Source organism: Triticum aestivum, chromosome 7A (assembly GCF_018294505.1).
Source record: "Triticum aestivum cultivar Chinese Spring chromosome 7A, IWGSC CS RefSeq v2.1, whole genome shotgun sequence".
In the NCBI taxonomy this organism is placed as follows: Eukaryota; Viridiplantae; Streptophyta; class Magnoliopsida; order Poales; family Poaceae; genus Triticum; species Triticum aestivum.
Genome location: NC_057812.1, coordinates 626,329,882 through 626,338,687, shown reverse-complemented (window position 1 = coordinate 626,338,687; position 8,806 = coordinate 626,329,882).

Sequence of the window (8,806 nt, the reverse complement as noted above, 5' to 3'; positions counted from 1 at the left end):
GTTTGGGCCATAGCCTTTTTAGAGCACAAATATTATTCAATCCAATAGACGAACATTCAGCCTTTTTCATTCACAGATTTCAATTTTACACATTTCAATAGCAAACAATCAATAATTCTCACAATTAAATGATCAAAATCCAAAAATCACTCTATGAAACTCAGAACAGCACATCTGCATGATCCATCAAGTGTACATACAATCAGAAACAAATACAGAGGCACCAAAACTATTGTGCACATCTCCAAGCTTCTTCTGATCTTCGGTCACAGCAGCAGCCACCTCGGTCGCTTGCCTCGCGCTGGCGAAACTTGACATGAAAATATATTATGAACAGACCATTCAAGAAAATGACATTTATTTAGAATGATAACACAAATTGAGCTAGCTAGTACCATGCTTTTTGTTCTCCAACTAGTTAAAATGAGATACCCACTCATACAAGAAAACAGATACACAGTGCAAGAGATACCAAAACAGATACACAAGTTGAGATGTAGCAGGCAGATTCATCAAGTATATATCATGATGTGTATTCATCATATAGCTGTACCATTGCAAACCAAGAGATACCAAAACAATGGAAGAGCAACAATTAATAACGTACTAGATTAGTCGGTAGGCTAATTTAATTGAGTGCAGCAACTTGGTTGATGTTCAAGTTGCTGTTGTTGTTTTAGCAGCAGTGGCATACTCAAAATCTAGCAAGTATTAGTACTCTGATGTGCTAGTGCTAGTATTAAAAAACGATGAATTTGACTAGAGCAAGGAAATGAAAACAAAGACAAAAATTCTTTCTTGCAAATGACCCAAAGGAAAAAACTGATGAAGCAGCAAGGCCATGACCACCACCAGGTGCATAGCTGCTCTACCTAATGGGCCATTAGCAGAAAGAAAGCCGTTTAACAAGCTAACAAACATCAACCATTATGAAATTACAATAGCATCACCCCGTGTAGAGAGATTAGCAACAAGTGAGTGAGCAGAGGGAGAGGGAGGTGCTACCTGCTGGGAGCGGTGCGTGGTCGTGGCCGGGCTGGACTCATCGAGCTCAGAGAGGGCAACTTGGTTGCCTTGGAAGCAGAGGAGCAGACCCCTTGTTGCGGGACAGGGCCGGTGCCTAGGTTCGTCCCTCCTCCTCAAGCAAGACAAGGCCATGTTCCCGGCCAAACCTCCTGTTCATCCAACAGCGGCAGTTCAACACCACAGCAAAGTACAAAGCAAAATAAATAAAGGAGGAGAATGATGTGGAATGCTGCCCCAGAAGCAAGACATCGGTCAAAAGAAAATAAGGAGCCTAAGAATACCCTTCAGAACATATCAGACATCAGACGAATAAATCACAAGGAAAACACACAATAAAAATGAGCACAGGCTGCAGAGCGCTATCATATTGGAAGAATACCCTTCAGAACATATTGCACAAGCTGTCCACAACCAAAACAATTGTTGCAGGATTATAACTTACTAATAAATCAACAACAAAAACTAATGATGATATATCTACTCTGCTCTACTGTCTGTTCTTACAAGAACTGCTGCATGCACCTGTGGCCAAAGGAAATACTTAGTTTGTTGGGCTAGTTTGATTAGTACTGCTTTGCATGTGTACAAAGCACCAAAGCACTGAATGGTTAGCCGGGACCAGATGGTGAATTGATCCCAAAGCACCAAAGATTACAATATGATGCAATTGGTTATTCAAAATTTTGACTTGCATACAACATCACTACACTGTTACTGCTATCAACTCATAATTTACTCCCTGGACCTAACCTGTACAACACTATTTTGAGAATATAAAAATATTCATAATAAAATACTATTTATTTCCTTCACTATTCAGCACAATTATCTTACAATATAATATCAATCGTTGAACACTTTCTCACAGGGTCATGCCTACATTCTGTATTTGGGCATCACTACTAGCATAGACTGAAAGACATGCTAGGCTATCGTCAATTCTAACTTCGCATATGCATAAGAATCGCTAGAGCAAGCAAACCAGAAAAGCATAGAGCATATATCGTTCCCCATTTCACGGAGAATCTCCTCTTGCACCTAGGTGGTCACCGCCACAGCCTCCTATTACACAGCAACCAGGTACCTGGCATGCACATGTGAGTTGGCAACCAGGTGATATCATAACGAGATGCATCAATCATGTCGAGCTCTCGCTGTGGCACAAATCAAATGACACAAAGTAGCAGTCGAATATGTGAGGTACCCAAACCAGCGATTGCACTTAAAAAACAGAGACGGATGATGCAACTACTAAGCAACTGTGAACTCTACCACAGTAGCATAATGATCAGAGCAAGCTCGCTAAACGACCCAACCAGTAGCAACATGTAGGATACTAAAAATTCACACAAAGGGCAGGATCGAAGCGCGAGCGGTGTCGACGCTGTTGTGCACGGGCCTCATCTCGCTCCCACGCTCCATCGGCTCACGCACGCTACAAGGGAAAGGAAGAGCAGCGAAGATTCGCATCAGAGACCAGAGCAAAATCAGAAGCAAGAGCAAAGTAATAACAATCCAGGGAAGGCACAGGGCTCCTAACCACCGAAGCAGACGACCCCGGAGCCCGGATCGGGCGGATCTCCGAGGCACAACTCTGCAGCAAAGACCGCGTCATGGGCGGGGGCGACGCGGTTGGCGGCGGGTCGGGGCTTCGCCGTCGACATCTGGCCGGAACCCTAAGCAGCCGCCCGTGTGGTCGCATGTGTGCGGTGGAGTGCTGGTGCACCGACTCCAGTAGCACCACCTTGAACGCCTCAGACGGCATCTGCGGGAATGAAAATCGAACACCAAAGGAGCGCATGACATCGTCAGAACCTCGTCTCGAGAAGGAGAAATGCACGTGCTCAACGCAGGGCACGTCGAAAGATGAAAATACCTTGGGGTTGGGGACGGCGCGGCCTCGCAGGTCCCCGCACGGAGGCGCTGCAGCAGCGGATCCCCGCCGTCGCCGGGTGGCCAGACGCCGCGAAGGGACTCACCATGGCTTCATTGGGGCCGGATCTGGAGCACAGGGAGGGCGGGGAACGAGCCACCGGAGACCCGTGGCCGGCGTGAAGCACGCACGCACGCACCGGCAAGAAAGCCGACCGCGAGCCATGGCCATGCCTGGACTGGTGGATCTGGGGGGTGAAGGCTAGGGGAGAGGGTCCGTGGCGGAGATAAGGTTGGCAGTGGTGGTGGTGGGGGGGGGGGGGGGTGGCGGCGGTGGGAATCGCGGGAGGGGGCTCGCTCTCTCTCGATCTGGACTGGATCGGGATCAGTTCGGTGGGTGGGATCGGGAGGGGAGGGGAGGGGAGAGGGGATCACGCGCCGCGAAAGGAGGCCGGGGATGGGGAGGAAAGGAGGAGGTGGCGGCACCGATGAGACGAGGATGAGGATACAGGCAGCGGCGGGGGAAAAGTGAGCGGGAGCGGCAGTGGCAATGGGGATAAGTGAGCTAGGGTTTTCGTGGGTGGATGAGGGGGGGGGGGGGTGGGCTGCCGTTGGATCCGGGCGCATCCGACGGTGCTAATCCATTATCCGCATGAGATGGTTTTGGACCAATTAAAATGCGGTACCCCTTTGATGATTTTAAGACCATTTAAATTGGTCATAATCGATTGAAAATAAGATGTTAAAACATGTCTGCTATTTGACGGCCTAGAAAATTTATAAAAACAAATAGAAATCAAAGAACTTTGCATTGTGTCACCAAGTGTGACCTACTTTTCAGTAAGAATAACAAACTTTGAATAATGCAAATATCATAAAAAAAGTGTTCTCAGAAATAAGTTTTTTGTAAGAGAATTATTTTTTGAGTGCCCAAAATGATTTTTTATGAAGAACCTAGCAAATATTTGTTGCAAATTTGGGCCACATCAATTTTATAAAATCTTAGGTCATATTTAATGTTCAGTTGACCAAATGTTGCCTAAGGAAGTTTTCATTTTCTTTGGATGAAAAATTCATTTTCCATTTTTTCGAGTGCCCAAAATGAGTTTTTTTGTGAAGGACCTACCATATATTTGTTGCAAAATTGTACCTAATCAATTTTCTAAAATACGAAGACATATTTAATGCACAATTGACCAAATGGTTGGGTGTAAAAAGTTTTGATCCACCTCTCATGAAAAAGACAAATTTCCACCGATTCAGTTGGAAGCGGGTCAAATTTGAACTGTAGCTGCCTCGTAGTTTGCTCTTTATTTTTTCCAAAAATCATTTCTAGGTACATAAGTATCTATTTAATCAAAGAAACACCAAAAAAATTCTAAGATTCAACCACTAGCTAGGAACGGTCAAGCCCGCCGTTTTGACTGCATTTTGAAACGGGCATAAAAAAATCAAAAAAAATCAAAAAATTGATTAGTACCTAGAAATATTGTGCACAAGGGTTCATATTGGAATTCTAAACAATGTTGCCTAAGGGAGTTTTCATTTTCTTTGCACGGAAAATACATTTTCCATTTTCCGAGTGTCCGAAATGAGTTTTTTTTGTGAAGGACCTACCATATATTTGTTGCAAAATTGGATCAAATCAATTTTCTAAAATACTAGGACATATTTAATGCATAATTGACCAAATGGTTGGGTGTAAAAAGTTTTGATCCACCTCTCGTGAAAAAGACAAATTTCCACCGATTCAGGTGGAAGCGGGTCAAATTTGAACTGTAGCTGCCTCGTAGTTTGCTCTTTATTTTTTTAAAAAAATCATTTCTAGGTACATAAGTATCTATTTAATCAGAGAAACACCAAAAAAATTCCAAGATTCAACCACTAGCTTGGAATGGTCATTCCCGCCGTTTTGTCCGCATTTTGAAACGGGCATAAAAAATTTAAAAAAAATCAAAAATCTGAGAAACCTTCGCATTGTGTCATTATATGTGGTCAAGTTCCCAGGAAAAATAACAAACTTGTAATACGACAATTATTTTAAAAAAGTGTTCTCAGAAACGAGCTATCACGTGTGGAGATCAATGGCTTTCAAGCCAAATGATCAAACTTATGGCCACATTCATGGCATAGTTTGTTCAAATGATCTCATATTGTGCACAAGGGTGCATATTGGAATGGCAAACAATGTTGCCTAAGGAAGTTTCCATTTTCTTTGGACGAAAAAACCATTTTCCATTTTTCGAGTGCCCAAAAGGAGTTTTTTTTGTGAAGGACCTCCCAAATAATTGTTGCAAAATTGCACCAAATCAATTTTATAAAATATTAGGACATATTTAATTCACAATTGACCAAATGTTTGGGTGTCAAAAGTTTTGATCCACCTCTCGTGAAAAAGACAAATTCCTGCCAATTCAGTAGGAAGCGGGTCAAATTTGAACTGTAGCAACCTCGTAGTTTGCTCTTTATTTTTTCCAAAAATCATTTCTAGGTACATAAGTATCTATTTAATCAGAGAAACACCAAAAAAAATTCAAGATTCAACCACTAGCTAGGAACGGTCATTCCCGCCGTTTTGACCGCATTTTGAAACGGGCATAAAAAGTTCAAAAAAAAATCAAAAATTGGGAAACCTTCGCATTGTGTCATTATATATGGCCAAGTTCCTAGGAAAAATAATAAACTTGTAATACGGCAATTCTTTTAAAAAAGTGTTCTTAGAAATGAGCTATCATGCGTGAAGATTCATGGCTTTCAAGCCAAATGATCAATCTTATGGCCACATTCATGGCATAGATTGTTCAAATGATCTCATATTGTGCACAGGGGTGCATCTTGGAATTCCAAACAATGTTGCCTAAGGAAGTTTTCATTTTCTTTGCACGAAAAATTCATTTTCCATTTTTCTGAGTGCCCAAAATGAGTTTTTTTGTGAAGGACCTACCATATGTTTGTTGCAAAATTGGACCTAATCAATTTTATAAAATACTAGGCCATACATAATGCCCAATTGACAAAATGGTTGGGTGTCAAAAGTTTTGATCCACCTCTGGTGAAAAAGACAAATTCCCACCGATTTAGTAGGAAGCGGGTCAAATTTGAACTGCAGCTGCCTCATAGTTTGCTATTTATTCTGTCCAAAAATTATTTCTAGTTACATAAGTACCTATTTAATCATAAATACATGGTTTGGTGGCGATACGTCGAGGTTTGGGCGGTGGCCGAGGCCCCCACTCTAGAGCACGTAAACTCGCATGCCCGCCGCGTGGTCACCGCGTGACCGTGGCGTTGCCATGTGTTCTGGGCAGCCTAGGCATGTCTAGTGGGTTGGGCACTCCCCAGGTAGGTGATAGGAAGAAAATCACAACATAAGATTCTCACGAGGAGACCGATCGATGCTCAAACATGAATAAGCAGCCAAGTGTTTGATTAGCGGTACGGGAAATGCACATGGCCAATGGGCGTGAGTTTTGGCTGAGAATGATCATCTACTAAGGAGAATGTCTTCACAAATTTTTAGCTCAAAAGGAGGATCCTAGGTGGTACTTGCTTTGCAAAGTACCACACTGGACAAAAATATGAATGTTGAAGCTGGGCTCAAAATAATGAATGGATTGAGCTGAAATTTAGTGGAGGATGGTTATTTGGGCATAGGAAAGCATTGTAGAAAATTGATACCATTTGGACATGCCAAAGTAGTACTTCCTTCACAATGCTCTTCTATGGACAAAAACTTGGGAAAACTAGTGAGAGAGATTGGATGAATTAAATGAGCTAAAAATTGGTGTAGGTAAGTTACATAGGTATGGTCATGCGCTGGTAAATTTTCAGATCATTTGGGTAAGCCTAGCTAGTACTTACTTCACAAAGCTTCTCTCGAGGTAGAAACTTTGGAAATTTCCTGAGAAAGATTTACTAGGAAAATTGAGCTGAATATTATCATGTGGCAATGATTTGGTATGGAAGCGTGCCCGAAAAGTTTGAGGGTAATAGGAGGGGTCTATATAACACTTGCTTTGCAACGTGCCAATTTGGCCATAAAATATAAATTGAACCTGGGCTCACATAGATGATTTGACTGAGCTGCAATTTGGAGGAGGGTGATAATTTGGGCATATGAAGGAACTGTATAAATTTCATGTCATTTCGAGATATAAAAAAGGTACTTCCTTCACAATGCTTCTAGGTGGACAAAAACTTTGGAAATTTTCTGAGGAAGATTTGCTAGGCAAATGGAGCTGAATTTTGTCATGCGGTAAAGATTTGGATAGAAAAGAGTGCCCAAAAATTCCTAGGGCAATCAAGAATATATAAATAGCACTTCCTTCATAAAGTGTTGTTGTGAACAGAATAGGAAAATGAATATTGTTGAATTAGTTTTGAACTAGGCAAGGAAGGACTTTTAAATATTTGATGAAGATATGACCCAAAGAATTTATGAGATTTTTTTGGGAATTTTGGGAATGTCAGAAATATAGGTTGCTTCACAACCTAGGGCCAAAACCGCCACATGGACATGACACATAGGAAAAACTGATGAGGTGGCGCCTAGTCATAGCAACCCACCACAATTTACAAGGTTATGACCATCTATATTGGTCATGATCAGCTAGAAATAAGGCATCGGACTAGTGCTGTCTGCTTTATGACCATTTCGTGTAAGGAAATTATGACCTTTCTGACCAAAATGGTCGCAATGGTTTAGGGTTTGGAGCCCCCCGAACAGCTTTTGACCAATTGGTCTAAAATGGTCATAGATTTATGACCAATTCTTCCAGGGTCACTGACAGAAGGTCATAAGTTGACATATTTCTTGTAGTGAAAGAGCATCGCAAGCCCGAGAATTACTATAAGGATGTTCTGAAGGGTGCCTGCCTTGTGGCGGATGAATGTTCTAGGGATGTAATTTTTGAGTGAAACTTGCTCGTTTTGTCCTGTGCGCTGAAAACTTGTTTATATGCGCTAAGCAATGCTGTTGGAATTTAAAATATTACCTTCTGTGCGACTGTTTATCAATTCTGAGAGATGGCGAGTCGTCGACTTCTGCCCCCGATGGCGCTAGTGCTGGGGTGTTCGGGGATAAACTTGAGCGCTCTTTTTCCCATGTTTGGGTCCTTTGAGGGAGGCACTCAGCCCAACGAACAAGGCAATTGGACTATAATGCATGAACACTCTCACTTAGCCATAGAATTCTATAATTTTAAATTTCAGCGAAGCCCCTGGTATTCGGAAGACCGAGTTCGGGGCGCTATCCACGCCTTGGCCGGACAGAGCCGGCTCCTCGCCCTAAGCGGCATAAGTCTTTAGGGACTCAAAAAAACCTCTCGAACAGCGACCAGCTCTCGCTTCATCATGACAGTCAGTTTTAGCTTTCTTCACTGAGGTGCTCGACCCAGCTCAACTGGCGCACAATCGCAGTGGTTCTCCTAGTGCTACCTTAGCTGATATAGCGGAACGTAAGGCACCAAAACATAGGAGCCGGGCAAACCCAACTATTGACCCAAGACATGATTCGGAGCCGATGCATATAATTCTATAAGTTCGGGGTGCCGCACTTGTTAAAGTGTTCGGACTTCTCACACCATATTGAGGGGTACTAAAGCCCCTGGCGTATTTTGGCCGTACCAATGTGTACGGGTGCAACATGTCGTTAAGGAACATATATAAAGAAAAAAGGTAATGCAAAAATAGACGAAAGCTATGCATTGTTTATTAGAAAGGGCTGCGATCAAAGCAGAATGATACAAATAATGCGATAAGTGGAAGGTTGGACTAATTAACATGTTCGTTCCAGGGGCAAGCTGCGGATTAGTATGCGGAACAGGTATACTGCTCATGATAGAGACCACCTGAGAGTTCCGTACTGCGGCGTGGCTTGTCTGCTTCCCTGGTTCTTGCATCATTTGTG